Below are 17,037 nucleotides of genomic sequence, written 5' to 3'. Positions count from 1 at the left end.
GTCTCAATCGCTGCCTGGTGGCTTTCTGCAGTATAAGGAATAAATCCCACCTTCTCTATTTAAGTGGAGAGGACATGGACCAAATTAAAGAGTCACAGTATGTGTGAATAATTTTTTCTCAAAGATGGTTTCTGACACTGATGTTCAACTGATCATGGTTCTGATAAGTTTGGTTTGATTAAGTTATTTGATGGAATTCAAACAGGGTGAAACATCATGATTGACAGCTCGAGACAGTTGGTAAAGTTCAAAGGAACTTCACGACCGTGGCTCCACCACCTGATCATTACAGCACAGATACTGGGTCCAAAAGCACAAGATGGTGGTGTTCGTATTCAGGATATTTTGGCTTCATTTCTAAATAGTAGGAGGAAGAGGAGATCTGTCATCCACAGGCTGAGCATGTAACTCAAGTTGATGATTTTCATATAAAGTATAAGTGAACTAAGATGTTGTATGTTGGAAAGAAAACTGAATTAATTAAATTAAAATAGTTATGTGGTCCCTTTATTTTGTATTATTACACAGTACCCTCAATAAAAAACAATGAACCTTCGGTCTTGTCCCCCTGTAACTTTAACGAAGCACGCTAAGTTGAGACGATCATGCAAGTCAAATGGCTTGTGTCATATGACTTCTATCACTGTGAAATGTCTGTGGCATCATGTGGATTTTGTGTAAAAAATCAATTATTCTGCAAACAGGGATACAGCACACAACCATAAAAGAAGAGAAGAGGATTAACACTGTGACACAGTAACAAAAGAAACCCTGAAGACAAAGAATGAAATAAATGATGGAATGATCCGTTAATTAAGTACACTGACTCAACATCACATGACCTCAGAAATGAGCAGAGTTTGATCAACCTCACAAACTGTAGCAACAGAAAATGAACACTGAGCTCTGAAAGACATACTCGGTTTGTGCTGGTATAGGTTTAATGATAAGCGTTGCTTATCTTTTATTTAAGAAAAAATCATTTTAATGTATGATACTGTATTTCAGATTATAGTCTATGTTCCATGTTATTAAGTTAGAGCCTTTTTCTTTAGTCTTACTTCACCGAAAATTTAATAAGAGCATTTGCATAATATGCTCAAAGTCCTATTTTTGGTTTCACAGCAAAATAGTTTGTGAGACTAACATTTGACTATGTAAACAAATTCCTGGCCCTCTGAGTTTTGTTTTAATAACGTGTTTCTCTGGGTCATACTCACGTACCAGTTTAAAGCAGCCATAAAAAATAATGGCTGGTGTGTGTGTGTACTAATTCGCAGGACAGTTTTCTGTTGTTTAACTCACACTAATTGATTATTTTCCAATTACCTGAAAGCAGCCTAACAAGTTAAAAACACAACACACTTGTCATGATGACAAAGTTGGAATTATACCACTTTTTTTAGATTTGGGAGGTTTGCATATCCGTATCTCCACAAGCCACAGCTAACTATAGCACAATCTTCAGAGAAGCATAATTCCAGCGTTAGCAAAGTGTTACCTATTTACACTCAGCATTTCAGCAGATACAGAGCGACATTAGCCTTAGTGTGGAGTCATGTTTGTTTCCAAAAATACTCATTTGGTATCTCTGTCAACTTGTTGCTAACTTTGCTTATGGTTTGGTGTTGGATGGTTAGCCAAACGTTGGTTTATTTGACCTTTTTGCCTAAAAAGCAACCACTAACTGCTGCTGTTGAAAAAATCTATGAGGAAAGATCTTAGAGTCAAACAAATCATGAAAGTAGTGTTGTGTAAAACTAAAACAGTGAGGTTAAAGACATTGAAAAGCTTTGCAGAGTTAAATAGAAGCTCAGAGTCTGGTGATGAATTCCCTGAGAGTTCATCACACAACCGAAACTGCCCATTACACACAGTCATCTGACATGTTAATATAAAGATATTGATCAGTGCAGCTTTAAACGTTTGTTATAGCTGTAGGTCAGGCGGTTGCATGCAGGATGGCTGCTGTTAGCTACAGCTCGAGAATGTCACAGCTTTTAGAGCATGAAAAACATTAGAGCGTTAGTAAAAATTAACAGTAATTAAAAAATTCAGTTTTTCAAAAAGAGGATGTGTATAAAAAAAGGATGTCAGGGTATAAAAGTGAACAATACGCCCCACAACAATATATGACAGAATACAATTTTGTTAATCTTGTTGATTCTTATAGAAAAATTAATGTACCTCTATATGTGTTTATTTATTTTATGCATTTGCTTTATTTATTAGTTTTATCTTATTTAAATTTGTATTGTTTTTATTTTACTTTGAGCTACTATTTTACGCAAGTGTTGACTTTTGCTTTTAATAATAATAATAATCAAATTATCATTATCATTATTATTATCATTGATGTTATTATTACTATTATTATTCAAATATGTATTTTATTAATAAAAGGTCAATAAATGTAAAATGCTTATTCCTCTAACTTGAACACCGGCGATAAAGAGGACTTCATCTGAGAGCAGGTTCACCTGAAGTTAAGCTGGGTTGTTGGATGTGAATGAGGAGGCTGTGTCTTGTCTCCTCATGGACATTAATCAGTGTCAGGTCTACACTGCTCACTGGACTTTTTGGATCACGGCCAAGATCACAGTTTGTTACAGACACACTCACAATTACAGCATTTAATGTGTATTTGTATTCCTTTAGAGTAGTTGCCCTTAGTTCACCTTTTGTTTCCCTCTATTTCACTCCAAGGATGAAACAGACAAAAAAAAAAGTACATCTTTTTTTTCTCCCCCAAACTTTCCCACAGCAATTCAGAGGGTTGACATTTCCATCACTGTGATGTTCCTCCAGTTTGTCTCTGTTGTACATATTCATTATCACAAAGGTTGATAGAAAAATCAAAGAGAGACTTGTGTGTCTGTGAAAAAAAGAACATAATAAAAGCAGTGAAAAGAAATGAGCACTTGCTGAAATAACTCACGAGAGGGATATCTCATGATAATAATCAGGATCTGGGACTACATGATTTAATTTCCTCTCAACAGACTGAGATGTCATTTGATAAATTACCCATCAATACAAAACAGTAGGGGATGCTGTGCTGGGGAATATGGCATGTGCATATGAATGTGCATGCGTGTGTGTGTGTGTGTGTGAAAACCTTACTACGTGTGTTTGACTGTAAATCGGATGTGTGCACACACACACACACACACACAGGAAAGACATTTTGCTACAGTCAGTATCATCACAAGCACAAGTGTGTGTGCAGCAAGTGCAGAGTAACCTCACATTAGCAGCCCATTATTTCAATAAGCCTCCTCTTGCATCCCGTTGACAGATCATCTGCCTAGAAACGTGGATATTGTGGCCTTTAATCAGTCAGCCCCCTCCGAGCCGCCGTAGTCTCTTGTGCAGTATTTAAATTCCTCATTTACTCCGTTGCAGGCGGGACGTGCCTGTCCCCCATTGTTCGCCCTGAATAAACTGGGGAGCTGATCGTGTTAAGTGCAGCTGTGATTGATGGCTGCTGATGAAATCTAATATACTCGCCCCATGCCATCGTTTAGCAGAAATAGGATTACAGCGAAAAAATCTCAAACTCAAACATGATAAAAGGTGGAAATGTACTTAATGTTGCTTTCTCAGATTTTTAAAAAATTGAACAGTCGGCCGTAGTCAAGCAACTCTAACAGGAGTCTGGGACATTAAACTGTTGAGTGATGACTGCGTTTCTCGGTGTGTGATGATGAACATGAGTTAGGGAAATGAAGTGTGTGAGGTCACTCGTCACAGGCACATTTAAAAAGTGCTGTGACTGTCATCAAGCAGGCTATGATTATCTCCAGATCTGTTTGTAGTAAGGTCAGCAGTTGGTTGCAGAACATTTCTAATCTGCACTTTTTACATGCATATTTAGTTTTTGTAGAAGTGCACTGTGGCTGCAAACATCATATGACTGAGTGGCATAACTGTTCATTGTGCTGATTAACATTTGAGAGGGTGAGAGCTCTGGAGGACGGAGAGGAAGTGAGATTTTACTGACCTCTTGTGGGAAGTGAGCTTCAGTTCATGATGACAGAGTGACTGTGCTTATGGCCTGAAAATGCTGTGCATTGGTTGGTTCAGACTAATGATGATGTTACCCTGAAATATCAGCGATTCTAGCTCAAGAAGGTGCAGACACACCGGCAGACAGACGATGCACACAGACTCAAGAGCCCACTTGAACCAGTCAGAAGTCTCAGCGACACCCTGTCCTCCTCTCTCTCCTCTCTCTGCTCTGTGTCTTACCCACTTCACAGCTACATTAGCACTTGATTTGGCTGTAATGGATCTCCCTCCTCCCGCCTCGCCCGTTTCCATTGGCTGCGGCTGGCCCCCAGCCCGGCCCACCTGCTCCTCGGTGCTCTCCTTAATGTGACTGGCAGAGGGTGATGGATCACCCCCTGTCACTTCCACCTCCTCCTCCAATCAACAACCAGCCATGGAAATTGATTGTTCTAATTTGCTCTCATTATTATTATGATATTAAGCACAATATACAGACACAGCTCACTGTCAGATCTGGGCAGCGCTGTCATTAGTTACAGGGGCTGGAGAATACGCCTCTGCGGGGTTTTTCTCCCACAGACGCCAAGATGTAAAAGAATCAGTGAGCGTTGGAGAAACACACTGCTTTTTCTTAATAAGATTTGCAATGCAGCCCCTCACTGAGGTGATGTAGCATCTAATTAAGTTCAATTCGGTGCATCTGGGAAAGGAGGAAAAAAGAAGATATGATTAAGTTCCTCCGTGTCGGATGCAGAGTGTTCACATGCAGCTGCCGGATCCGAGGAAATGGGAGGTGCCAGCGTGAGGAGAAAACTCATCTTTACATCTGCAGTGACTGCAAGCGGTACAAATGTACAGTTAATAAATGCATCTTAGTGAGAGGCAATTTAGATGCACGACTGCACAGGGCCATGCTGAATGGGGCTGAGTATAAATGAGAGGACACAATCAAGGCAACGTCACAGTTAGCTGTCTGGTGTCTGCTTGCACTCTGATTCCAGGAGATACCGTTAATCCAAACAATACACTGATGCAGGCCTGAAGGACAGGCTGCACAGGTTTGGTCAGTGACTTTGTGCGTGACCTTTCTCGTTGTTCTCTTTTGTCTTCGTCATCAGGACTACAGAGGAACAACCAAAGGTCAGCGGTATTATCATTCTGAGAGCTATAGGCCCTCTCCCCCCCTCTGCTGTATTCACAAGCCTGGTTTGAGATGGTACAAATGAGACTCCAAAAGGCCAAAGCAAATACCATGGAAATCTGCTGATCCTGATATTACCGCAGCAGCCCCTCCAGCTGTATACTACTCCTATGTTCCGCAGACCAGAGTGTATCCCCAGCCATGCTGTTACCAGCCCAGAGTATATTGGATAGTGCTTACATTAACACACAGTGTCTAACAAACCGCTTACGCTCCTTTAATTGGATTACAAGGAGTGCTGCATTCCCATTGGTGAGATTAGGAGGGTCCGGGCATGCTGCCGACTCCCCCTTCCTCTGCCTGAGCTAGCGTTCTGATTCGTCGTCGTCCCTAACGACCCGCAGATGCCAGATGTTTGATTGGTGGAGTGGCGCTGGCACGGGTGTTTATTGGTCCATGACAGTGTAATAAGGGGGGATGCCAAGTCGACTGTCAGGGTGTTAAAGTGTCTACTCTGATCTAGAGGTGATTAATGAGGCTCTTTATTTATTTAGTGGCCTTAAATACAGTTTGTGGAGATACTAATCTATAAGTAGATTTAAAGGTCAGCTTTGAAATACAGAAGAAAGGATACAAGCATCAAGTCTCGGTTCTTATTTGACTTTCAAAAATGCAATAAACAGTCGCAGAGGTTAGCGCTGTAGAGTAGTTTTAACGTATAAGCAACACAGGGAATATTAAAATATTCGTCAAGTTCAAAACAAAGCTAAGCAAATACCAGGGCTGTAGTTACCAGTATATAGACTGATCTCTGACAATGGTTGTGGACATTCAAGGAATCCCAGCTACACTTGGTGAAGTCAATATCCTACAATGAAAACTAATATATCGCCTGTTTCTTTTGATATATTGAGTATTCTCAGACATAACATATTTACCTTTCACCTTTGGGCCGACAAAATAAAGAGACGGATGATTCATGATTTTTTTCCCCCACCAGAAACAGAGAATAGAAAAGAAAATAATAGAATAGAATCAGGGTTTATTGCCAAGTGGGTTTTATTCAAACAAGGAATTTGCTCTTGTGTGTTTGTGCTAGCATAAATATATAAATACAAAAATAGGGGAAAATTATAAAACATTCTAAACACTAAAAATACAAATTGACATACAGTAGAAATAGAATAAAATAGAATCTTTATGGTCCGGTTCTTGACGTGATGGTGTGATGAAATGCAGTAGTATTAACTCTTCCTGGTTTCTCGATGAAAAGACAAGACTACTTTTAAATAAAACTTGCAGAAAATATAAGAAATAGTAAAAAAAATAAAATAAATAAAAGTCTACTAATAATACATTTTTGAAAATATAATTTAAAAAATACAAATAATGAAAATTATCCTTTATGTAAGAAATATAGTACATGTAGTTTGAGTGAGCTGACCCTTCGACTGGATAATCCTATGGAAAATTCCAACATTGTTCAACTTAAGCTTGCATTAGTGATTATGTGTGTTTAAGTGTGCATGTATGCATGTGTGTGTAGAGAAAGAGAGAGAGAGAGAGAGTGAGAGAGAGAGATAGAGAGAGAAAGTACTTCTTCTGACCTTCCACAGTTTGACCCCCCACCTTCGACCTCCGCTGTAAATCTCATGTTTTCCAGGCCTCTTCCGTCACACATTACCCAAACCTCTGACCACTAACTTATGTGGAGTCCTCTGCGCAAGCTGCTGAAAACCTGGCAGCTGCTGGCCTCCTGTGAAGGAGGACCCTCTCCATCATGGCGGTGACACCTTAACTGTCCTGCTCTCGCTCATTGAGGAAGGCCCCCTGCCACCACACACACACACGCTTTCTCTCGTGGTGGTGAAAGGACAAACACAATGACACAAACTGCGTGCACTCACTTTCTTTTCTTTTACAGGTGCAAAAGTAAATGCATTGTGCACAAGCTCGACCAGCGCCAACACTGACAAACCCATGCACATACAACCACACACAAACTGCCTTTGAATTAAAGTTCCCACACTGCACACTCTCTCTACATGATCAACAGAAACAATTCTCCTTTTGATACCCTATTTCACACACAAATACACTCACACACACACACACATTGGAGCTCAGCTATTATGCCTTAATGTACTCTGGCCTGTCCCTGCAGGTGACCTGACCCTTACTGTCCTGTTTGTCAGAGCGAGAGAAGCCAATTCAGCCAGATGGCCGCAGAGCCGAATGGCTGGGAACAACAGGCCGAGTTAATATGTAGCTTTAACCATTGTCTCCTCTGCCTGACAATGGAGCGAGCAGGGAGGGAGGAGCTCTCGCCGGAGCTGCGGCTAAAGATGGACTCGGCGTGTATTCTTGGAGGAGTTCATAAAAATGGAGCTAAAACCCACTTGATTCATCACTGTCTCATTTGGGCAGGAAAGCAAATGGACAGCAGGGGGGATGCAGTGTGCTAGTGTTACCTCTATTGAGAGGTTCGAGGATGGAGTCAGCAGTGAAGAGCACAAAGGCACTTCAGTGTTTCCTGCCTTGATAAAGCCGGTTTAATCCATTCATCCCAAAAGAAATGTAAGGAGTTTTGTTTGTGTTCAAGAGTGAACATCATGAAATATGTTATAATCAGTGTTGTGATTATGTTCCTACATTAAGGTAAATACAAAAACAGAGATCACAGTGCTCTCTCTCCTCAGTGCAACAACGCCCACTAACATCCCCATTGTCAGCCTCCGTTCCTTGGCACTATCACTTTCCTAAAGATGAGGGTAATTTTCTATGCAAATGGGCCGTCGTCATTGTCCCCGCCTCGTTAATCTGGGCCTGGGCTCCTTTGACAAACCCCTCTCTGATTGATGAGGCCCTGACAGCTCCAATGTGTGCGTGCATATCCACAGATTGACATCATCATTAAGGAGCGAGAGCAGGGCCTGAATCACTGCAGATTCACTCCCCACCACCTCCCCTCCCAACACACACAAACCTCGCCTCAGCACACACACACACACACACAAATGTACAAGGGTTGATGCTTGTGTTCATGCAGGAGGACACACAAAAGCAGCTCACCATCCGTCTAACAGCTGAGGTTTCCCTTCTGTACCAGCGGAGCCGGGCAGGCGGCAGAATGCGAAGCGCTCACTCATTGGCTGCCTGAATCTGTCATGTTGAAGTTAATTGGCGTAGGCTTTAAGCAAATTTCCAGCAGGACCCCCAGTCACTGCACAACTTGATGGGTGAGCCACTGTCATATGGCACCTATTGATTCACCCGGGGGATGAGATGACTCCCTCAACACTCGCTATGTCAGTGTCACCCTCTCGGAGAGCGGCCGATAGCCTCTGTGCTCCTCTGTCTGTTGATGTAGATCTGAGACACGAGTATTTTACATCATGCTTTATTCATATTCATTCAATCTGGAGGGGATCCACGGGCTGGTTTTTTAGTGTTTCAATCGGCTAAAGTCCATTTTGGAGTTCATTTGAAAATGGAAAAATCGTTACCTAATCCTATTGCTCTCGCCCCAAGCTACAACATAAGAAACATGGCGTGTGCTGGCAGAGCAGAAAAGACAAGAGACACAAACACTAACTGAGCGGAGGCAGCTGCAGATGAGCAAATAAAGCATTCAATATTTATGACTGAAATTAAAACCAGATAAAGATGTCACATATTACCGCATCCCCGCCCTCCTCTCCGCCCTCCCAGGCCTCTGGCCCTGACTCCGGTGCTCACAACTCTCTACTCTCTCTCAGCGCGAGTGAAAGGGAAGCATTATTCCTTCCCAGGCCAATGTCTTCAAAGACAGTAATGAATGCAATGCAGTGACCCAGAAAATGGACTTTAGAGAAGGAGAGGGAGAAAAAAAAGCAATCTTGCGTTTGTGGCGGAGCATTATCACTTTACTCCCCTCCCCTCATCCTCTCCCCTCCCGGGCTGGTGTGTGCGTTTATATATATATGTATACAGTTTATGTGTGTGTATATGAGTGTGTGAGTGTGCATGTTTGTGTATGTGTAAGTGTGGGTGTGTATGTGCACCTGCCAAGGGCCTATGTGCCTGAGTGCGTTCATGTGAATTTGTATAAGTGTGTCTGATTATGTGTGTGTGCCTGCGTGTGAGTGTGTGTTTGAGTGTGTGTGAAGTCTTCATCAAAGTGGAATGGGCACAGGCTGACAGGCAGGCCCATTGTGGGGTTAATTAAACACTTAAGGTTTAACACCCCATCCCTGTCGTTAACCCAAACACTGGCTCATCACTCATTCCCGCCACACTTCAGTTAGAGAGCAGGGGTGGACAGGAAGGGAGGGGGGGACAATGGAGCCGTCCCTGCGGGTGGGGGGTGCAGCGGCGGCTGGGTGATGTGAGGGTATCAGATAGCGGAGGTGGCTGTTAGAGTTAGAATGTGTTTGAGTGTTATGACAGGGATGATGAAATGATCCATTATAAACATGATGCCATCTAACTAACCAGTATTTAATTTAACCTGCAGCATGACTGCCAGTGAATCAGTGTTTGATTAAAGAGCTGGAGTGAGGGAAGTTACATCATCTCAATGACCAAGCTTCTGTTCCACACGTTTCATCAAACTGAAAAACACAGAGGTAACAGAAAGGGTTTGGGCGGCATTGAGGAACCAAAACACCTTTACGGCTCCTTGGCATGGATTTCTAAAGAATCTGAAATGTATTGAAAGGAAGAACGGTGACTTTTAAAAATGATTCCCTCCTTTGGTGCTTTAGTGACAAAGGAGCACAAGCATTTGTGGTGCATAGTCTAAGGATCACACATCAACCCAAAATCCCCTATTGGTGTTGGATCATAGTGATTGTGGAAGCCATGACCTGAATTTAAACATATATTCATCAGAGGTTCTGCTGAAAACCTATTTTCTCCATCAGCTTCTCACAAGAAGTGTAGTGAATGAGTCCCATGTGAAAAGAAAATCTACCGGAGTTACTTAGAGAGATTGTTTGTGTCCTTGCTCTTGCTCACTGGTTTATATAATGAACTGGATTTCCATTCACCAATCAGAACTTTTTGAATCCAAACTTTGACTTTGAACATTTTATTAATAATACCAAATCATGTCTTAAACTTCAATTTGTGCTTGTTTAGATATAAATATTTCATCTTGAAAATCTTCAATTTGGTTTGAAGATTTAAAACCAGATTTTAATTATTTATTGAGATCTATATATTTATATTTACTCATTTGAGGGATTATTTTATCCACAGCATCTATAGCTTCCAAAAATCTGTTTAATGCCAGGGTTGGAAAGCAGCAGATGGAACGTGGTGAAGCATCCATGTCATTTTCTTTAGACAATAACAATTAACTCAAAAATAAAACAGAGGCAGAGTAGGACATTAAAATATGGTATAAAGAGGATGAGTACAAATTTCCTCTTACCTTAATTTTATTATTTTCAACACATGCAACATGAGATACATGTGAAGAGACGTGTTGGTGGTCATCTGTGGGACAAACTGCTTCAGCCTGCAGTGTAATGGACCCTCACACCACTAGATAGCAGTACTTTACACCACTGACACCTTAACCAGGCCACTCACTGACTGCAGAAAGTCCTGAGACCTGCTGGTGCTCAACTGACGGAGCCACTGAACATATGAATGAGATGAACGGGTGAACAAATGAAAAGATGAATGAGTGAAGGGATTTGGAGAATATTTTAAGAGGTGTCTTTAAGAGGGCACTTTAAATCAATGAAAATGAATGTGATTCGGTTGAGGAAGTTGTATATTCGAGCAAATGAAAGAGCACAAACTTTAATTGTCTCAATAAAACTCATGGAATATAGTTTATTTAATTTTCTAGTAAATCATCATTGTTGTTTTGATTGACACATAACTTTCAAGTTTCCTTCGCTTGGTTAAAAATGAAAAAATAAAAGTAAGGCAGGGTACAGTCTTCTCATAGGGCAAAGACCTCATACATTCTAAATAATGACTTGCTTCATGAGGGAATGGCTTGTAATTTTATATAGATCACTTACACATTCATAAAAATGTTTTACCAACTTGAAAGGTTACCTTAATTAGTGAAACACAAATGAATGAATGTGTTAATTGTTAACTTTAATTTGCAAAATTGTTGTTTTTCTGTGTGGAAACAGGTTTTAGTTTGCACGCTTTGAAACATCTCATCAGGAGGCTGTTCCATCCTTTTATAATCACAATGAAGTTATCAATAATTCATCAATAATTATTCAAGCTTATATTATTTCAGCATTCATAATGTTTTATTGATGTGTTTAATTGTTTTTCATCATGTCAGTCCTGTCTGTAAGATGGATGCCTCTTTCACAGACTGCAAACCAAATTCTACCAACGGATACAAATAAAGAAATCTGATTTTCTAATGACTTTCCAAAAAGTCGTCAACTCTGCAGTTGATCTTGTGTTTGTAGGTAGTTTTGGTAGTTTTCCCAACCGGGCAATTATTATAGCTGCTATGATTTAAGAATGATGCTTGGAGCTAATCTATAAAGCTTTTTCAGTTAGTCATATATAAAGCAGTTGCCCTTATTAAACCCTTATTAGACAGTGGTACCAGATATTGTGACACAAACATTTTTCAAGTTACCTAAATGTGCATCCTAACCAGTGTAGCATCATTTGTGTTACCAGATCTGTTTACAGGTGTACAGGTTGTTCTTACTGCCAGTGAAGTAATAGCAGAGTAAAGTGGAGACTGTAAACAAGTAAATGAATCAACTGAGACACATTTTTATGTTGTTTTGATGGACTTCTCCTCGCATAATTAAAATTGGCCGGGCAGATGTTAGGAAAACAGGGTTTTAAACGTCTAGCTCTGGTGTTCCTACAGATTCATTAATGATGGCGCAGTTTGTGTTGCCATGTTGTCATGTGTTACCGTGCGGGTTTGTTGAGACGGAGCACATGATGCAGTCTTTCCATTAGCCATTAGCCCGTTAGCGCTCAGGCTGTTGGAACAGCTTGAACGTGTGATGCTAACGCTTGAGGGATCCAACGCAAACTGGAGCCTTGGCAAAAGGCCAAATAGGAGGAGTGGTGCAACAACTTCCTGTACCTAGCACCACCCCCCCCCCCCTCTGCCGCACACTCTTCCCTCATTGTCCTGTCTCGTTCGTCTGCCGTGAACGCCTCTAAGATGCCAGTGCTTTAGCATCTTTAAGCTACACTTTTCATTGGAGGAGCGGCGCTGTTTCATCCCCGCGCCATATGTTAGTAAGCAAGACTAATGAACACGTCCATCCAAATGTGGTGGAGACATTTTTCTCCTCCAATTCACTCGCCGTTGCCCACTGCAGTTTATCTACGGTTTGTTTTCAGAGCATTTCTCATAAAAGTGATTTATCAAAAACACTTAATAGCAAACTGCCAATGTTTCATCCTGAATGATTCCAAATTCTGCTGAAGCCGGCGGTTTTTATGGCTCGGGCTGGGGAAGGTACCACTCGGGGGCATGTTGTGTTAGCTTCTTGTAAAGTAGTAAGACGCACACACACACACTGACACACATATATACATACATACACTCTACCCCCATTGGGATTGACTGGGGATGGGCTGCAGAGAAATGTCAGGAGGGATAGAGGTCATTGCCTTCCAAAGGGATAAACACACATTCCACATGGCTCCCTGCTGTGTTATCATTTACTGCCCTATCGGACACGTTTTGCCGCCTCTGAATGTATTTATATTTATAAACATATTCTTTATTTATTTTCTCTGAGGCCACTGCACCGAGGAAATGATACTGAAATCTAACATTTGGAGAGCCATTGTGACTGCCAGGATGCAATTTGTGTTCTATCTCCGTGGAAAAAAGGGGGCCGTGATGCCCCGGGGCGGCCATTTCCTTCCCTGCAGTGACATTTTTAACAGGGCGCCTGCAGGACACAGGGACGCAGCCTGAGCCACGCACTCCTCGTCATGGCAGACGGCCTGCGCACCACACCGTGGACACACTGACTCTGTCTCTCTAAAGCTCTTAGTCTGACTCAATATGCCGGACCAAGGTTGGCTTTAAAAGGCTAGGATTGCAGTAAAGAATGCCGATGGGTTTAAAGGGTTCAGGTGTCGATGTCTCTCTCTATGTGTGTGTATATCTTGTAAGTTTTGTAGCTTGTGAAACATGTAAAATCAAATTCAGGGTTAGTTATCTGCATGTTTTTAATAACAAGGTCCATGAAAATGAAGGCTCCTGATACCCGTTTTGATCTTTTTGACAGCTCAAGGACCATTCCTTGGGGTTTTTGTCACCTCGCCGCGTATCCTGCCGGTAAACAGACCTCCATCAGCAGCCGGGAGACTTAACGGCTGCAGTAGCTTCTTTTCATTAACAATGATATATACCAGTTTTGTGTGAGCTCCCTGTTCCTGCCTATATTTATCAAAGCGACATTAGGAGTGTATCAGCATCAATTTGCCATCATGAAGCATGGAGGCTGCATTCCACTCATGTGTGACCATTATACTAATGAGGTTAATGGTTCAGCTGTGCTTACCATAAGATGGATGCCCCCCAGTGGAACCTGCCCCTTTGTGTATGTGCGTGTTTGTGTGTGGGTCCTTCTGTGTATCTAGCTTGTTAGTGTGGGTCGTTGCTTTTTTGCGTTGCACAGAACGAAGAACCTGGTGAAAAAAGTTTGTTTAAAATAAAATCGTTTTCCCAACAAAGACGTTTCAACGTCATGACTTTTCATCAGCCTCAACATTTCCTCACACACACACGAGCCTCATTATCAGTCAGAGCTATGTATGGCTCTCTCCACCGTCCAGAATTATCTTTGAACTTTACAAACTAATGTGATGAACTAATGACTTCTTGTAGGCTATTACAAGAGGGCGAATTACTGGTGTTTATTTTTTGCTAATTACAAATGGTAAAACCAGCGAAGCCTTTTATAAGCTAGGATACTGTTTATGCCCTGCCACATGCTATTCCGTCTAAAAGTGAAACAACCCTCAGGATCGAGATTGCACCATTTCTTTAACAGATGGGATGCCCTAGCCATCTGCATTGTCTCGAGCGTTTTAAATGTGTTTAGGTCGAGAAATGCTCAATCTGACTCCAGCAGACTACCTGCTAACTCTTCTTCGGCTGCCTCGGAGCAGCACGGGACACGTCCATCATTCAAAGTGAGTTGAAAGTGATTAAACTAATGAACACATCCTTATTGATTTTAACATCTAGACATAAGCACTTACGAGGGTTTAGATTCGTTGGTTTTAGTTGGTTTCTAATTTCAATTTCGACTTCCACAATGGTGTCGTGGGCCAATACTTGTTTGCACACAACCCCAGAACCCCAGTATTGCTTCTTAATTAGATTTACAGGATATTAAAAACACAGTAGGTGCTCTTAAACGATGATCATTGGAGACAGAGCTGCAATAGCAGGCTATCATACGTCTTTTTTATATTACCAGTCGAACCGTGGCAATATCTGTTTTTGTTCTTATAAATGCATTCAATTACCACCACCAATCGTCCAAAATATGAAACATTTCAAATTAAGAGTGCAAATTTGGAAATACTTGCAGCTGACTATTATCAATTTCGTCAGCCTCAGAATGGAGCTTTAATGAACAAAACGAAGTTGGCCTCATTTACTGTTAATGCAGTCAAATGCTTTTTCTCAGTGGGTGCTGCCCAATAAGCTGAGGAGAGGAAGGGCATTGGGTCTCTGGAGGGGTACAACTTTAATTGGATGATCTGAGAGTCCTTTTTTCCCAATTCCAAATGTAAACAAGGCATGTCATGGCACATCTAACACCAAATGAAGAAAGCTCCCGAAAAAATGCCTTTCAGAAGTTAACAGGTTTTCCTTTTTTTCCCTCTCTCTCTTTCTCTCTCTGTCTCTCTCACCATATCTCTCTCTCTCTTTCTTTGAGTGATTTTGTTTGGAAAGGGGTAAAGCAAATACAGAGGAACATAGGGCAGGACCCTCTTCACTCTGTTATTCACATTCTGAGCTACATTAAATGAAATAATATTTAATCTTTAGATATTATGTCTCTGTGCACCAGTTGGAAACCACGACTTCTAGGCTTATATTACATTATTGTAACTAATTAATTAATCAGTTGGATTTAGTTTATAAAATCAAAAATAACCATCACAGTTTTCCACAGCCCACTGCTTGTTGTTCCAAACAATGGTACAAAACCAAAAAATATTTAAAGATGTAAAAAAAAAAAAGAAGAAGAAGAAAAGCAGCTGGGAGCAACAAACCTTGTTAATTATTTTACATTTAAGTTTAAAAATAAGTATTTATAAATAGATAGAATTTAGGCAGCTAATGTTCTGTTGATCATCTAATTGACTATTTGTTTGAAACTGAAATGTAACCAATCTCTTTGTTTGGACAAGGAGGAAAAAGTTTCCTCTTGCATTTTATTATTAAGTTTAATTTTGTGGGAATTTAGAGCTTTAACATTTATTGATAATTATATTGGCATGCTGGGATAAACTGAATGGATTAGATGAGTGGGTAGTGATCCTGGTAACAGCTGATCGTGGACTATTATTTACAAGACTGCTTGATATACAATATGCCTACTCACATACTCTACCATTACTGACAGTAACTCCTCAATTCATTTGTCATTGCCGCTCCCTTAATCTCTATTAGACATTTTTCTTATGCACAAATACTTTCCATTATGTTACAAAATGTTTCTTCTAATCAATGTTGTCAATACTCTTATTTTGTGTGTTCAGCTACATGTGGCATCTATTGCACTTCTGTCCGTTCTGGGAGAGGGATCCCTCAAGTGTGGCTCTTTCTGAGGTTCCTACTTTTTTTCCCCCTGCTATAAGAATTTTTGGCAGTTTTTGCTTATTCTTCTTACCTAGTTAAGCCCTATGAGACACATTGTGATCTGTGAATATGGGCTATGCAAATACAATTTTATTGATTAATTAATTATATATTCATTCATAATGTATTGTTTTATTATAATTGTTGTTGTTGTTATAATAATTATTATTGTTATTATTATTGTTGTTGTTGTTGTTGTTATATAACACTTTATACACTGGCCCAAATAGTTTCGTCTCCAGAAACAAATTAGAAATAAAACTACCCATGCCATAGGCTGACATACAATACTGGTTTTCCTATTAATCCTATTTATTTAGAAAAAAGAAAATGGTTATATTGGGTCAATACCATTATTTAATATATCATGTATGTGTGTAAATGTGCATGTCTCATCACCAAGTGGTGAAGTCTAATCTGTGAAAATATTGTATTTGGGTTGAAGTATTTTGAAAAACTGTAAAGTTTACTTTGTGTTACATTGCAGCAATAATCTCACATATAAAGAAACTGTCATCTTCTTTTTACATTTCACACAATGGGAATTTCTAGATCCTGTGTGCTCTGCTGAGTTACTGGGACCAAACCTATCCTTTACTTCTCTGTGAGAGATGTGGAATGTAGATATTCCTCAGCGCCTCGCTCAATGTCCAGTGTCAGGGCTGGAGGACAGCAGACGTCTCGAGGTGAAGGCAGCATGAAAACTCAACATTAATAAGCATAAGAAAATGTGACCTGACCAGCAAGTATAAAACTCTGTACTCAGTCTCACATCTCGTGTATTTGAATGGGTTGTGAATGCACTGAAGGAAACTACAGGGAGACCAGTGTTGACTTTGCTCATTTTATTCTGCAAATTGCCAGCACAATCTTATTTAATAAATACATATTTAAACCAAGCTCATTTTTAACCTCTTGTGCCTGCAAATTGAAAGATTTTACATTTTGTTTAAATATCTTTTACATTGGAAGTTGTCCCTTTTTACCCAAATCACAACAGTTTTTCAGTTTTTTAATATAGAACCCACTGACACAAACTGTTGACACA

The sequence above is a fragment of the Paralichthys olivaceus genome, chromosome 8 (genome assembly GCF_024713975.1).
Source record: "Paralichthys olivaceus isolate ysfri-2021 chromosome 8, ASM2471397v2, whole genome shotgun sequence".
Taxonomy (NCBI): domain Eukaryota; kingdom Metazoa; phylum Chordata; class Actinopteri; order Pleuronectiformes; family Paralichthyidae; genus Paralichthys; species Paralichthys olivaceus.
Note: the sequence above shows the minus strand (reverse complement) of the source record.